The sequence below is a fragment of the Lepisosteus oculatus genome, unplaced genomic scaffold (assembly GCF_040954835.1).
Source record: "Lepisosteus oculatus isolate fLepOcu1 unplaced genomic scaffold, fLepOcu1.hap2 HAP2_SCAFFOLD_50, whole genome shotgun sequence".
NCBI lineage: Eukaryota > Metazoa > Chordata > Actinopteri > Semionotiformes > Lepisosteidae > Lepisosteus > Lepisosteus oculatus.
The window spans coordinates 1,364,881-1,367,300 of NW_027168042.1; positions in this window are offsets into that span (position 1 = coordinate 1,364,881).

A 2,420-nucleotide genomic window follows, 5' to 3' on the forward strand; every position below is an offset into this window, starting at 1 on the left:
ATGCACAGTAGCCCAGCGTTTAGCATTGCTAGCTCACAGTGCTGAGGCCCTGGGTACACTTCTGGACCTGGGGTGCTATCTGTATGGAGCTTGTATGTTCTCCCCATGTTTGCATGAGTTTGCTTTGGGTGCTCCGGCTTCCTCCCACACTTCAAAGAACTACTGGTAGGTTAATTGGCTTCTGGGATAATTGGTGAGTGTCTGTGTCTTCCCTGCATTGGACTACCATCCAGTCCCAGGTATCTCCTGCTTATTACTTTCTGAGGCTCTGGCTCCCCCGTGCCCCGCGACCCCCTGACCCCCTGACCCTGAATTGGATGAAGCGGTTAGAAAATGGGTGGTTTCTGTTATGCTCTGGTCATGCTCTGCCATAGCAACAACTTGTAAAAAATGCAGATGCTAGGATTTAACTCAAAGAAGGAGCTCAGATCACTGTGTTGGCATCACTGTACAGGTGTCCGGTGTGTTTTAGAACATATGTTAAAATCTTATTTACTAACTTCTAGACTTTTTACCCCCCATATCAGCCTGCAGGTGCACAGTGGTCTGTGGACACCCTCCTTGCTCTGTCGTAAAACAGGAAATAAAAAGCAACTGGTTTTGACTTTAATGCACTGAGACTGTGGAACTCACAGAACTCTCTTGTCAGAAAGGCAGCTTCTAACAGCTTTTAAGTGAAGACTAAGAACACTTTTCTATTTTATTAAAATAGATTATATATGTTTTGTTTAAATATATGTTATAAATGTTAAAACGACAGCTCGTATAAGCTTGTATTTTTACCTTTCGATCATTTTTAGAATTGCTTTGAGTTGCTTTTACCATGATAAACAGTACAAAATATGAGGTGTTGAACTTGTCAAAAGTTTTAAAGCGCTTTATGACGTAAAGTGTGATGACAGTCCTTGGCGGTCTATGTAACAATTCTTCTTGAAGTAGGTCATCGGGCCAACAGTATATAAACATTACAGCTCAAGTGCTTTTGTATCTGAACGCTTTTAGGTAAGTAATTTAGCAGCTGCGGTATTAATCGTGATTTTAATGGCAAATTCAATTGCAGGTAAAATAAAAATGGCGGATAACTTTCTTTCTAGCTTCGTGAAGCGGTCGCGCCACATTATACATATATACCATAATAAGAAACATAATATGTACAGTAGAATTTTTCACTTTAAGCTGGCATTATCCAGAACCGGGTCAGGGCCCGGACCCGGACCGTGCAGTGTGGTCCGTCGGCCTTCTAAAGATGTTTAGGAGATCGGGGCGCCCTTGGATTTGATTAGAAACTTGCATAATTTCTTAACTTGACCCCATTATCCTAAAAAAAAAACGGCCAGGCCCAGACCAAAGCATGAAGGCTGCGAGGATCGGGGGACTCTCATTTTTGGTCACAGCGTACAGTAGTAGATCAGTAACCTCTGTTTATCGTGATAACCTTTAATTATTTTCCAGTACTTTTTTAAATGATAAAACACATTGTCTCGCCAGTTTTGCTAAAGATATGGTTTTAGTGTTTACGCATAAATTTGTAAGCCATAGGTTTAAATCTCGTGTTCTTATTTGCCGCATTTTCATCGTAAGAGAGGCGCTCGTTTGCGATTTACGCGCTGAATATTGTAAGCAGAGGAGCCTTAAGGCACAGCCTCGCCTTAACACCATCGTTTGCATTGTTATTGTCATCCAGAAAAGCAGTCGTAAGAAAATAAATCTGTGCCGGCTCCGAACATTAAAAAAACTATATCTAGACTGCAAATACATTCCAATCTTACTATCAACACGTTATAAGAGCGCTCTCCTTCCACCGGTATACAAGCAAAGAGAGAAATGTTGGAAATCCCATCTGAAGTAGCCCTCGTCTCAGCTTCGGAGCTGTGAGCGATGGGGATCATAATTAAAAGGGGTACAGTTACTTTGAAAATGTGTATGTGATACTTAAATTTAAATAAAATAAAAAGATAAATTATATAACACAGACTGCTATCTATGTCCATGTGTTTAAGACGTATGAATCGGTTTTAAAACAGGCACACCCCTTTACTTCTCACAAATCCAACTGGAGTCTCAGTCCGTTGTCGCGATGAATTAGGAGCTCAGATGTAGGCTAAGTGATTGCAATTTACTTATTTAAAAGAACCACTTCAAATCAAAAGGGAGACATTTTGTAATGGTAGTTATCGTATTATACAGTATACGTAATTGTAGATATACAGTACATAAAGGGTATGAATAGGTGTGAGCTTTTACTGTATATTTAATATTTTATCTGACCCATTTGTAGAAACCGCCTACTCAGATTTATTTAAGTGGTCTGCCGCCATAAAGACAGAAAAATATAATGACATCCTGTTACATTAACTGTAAAATAAACGCCGTAACTACGGCCATATGAAAATTTGGATAAAGATTATACAAACATCCTA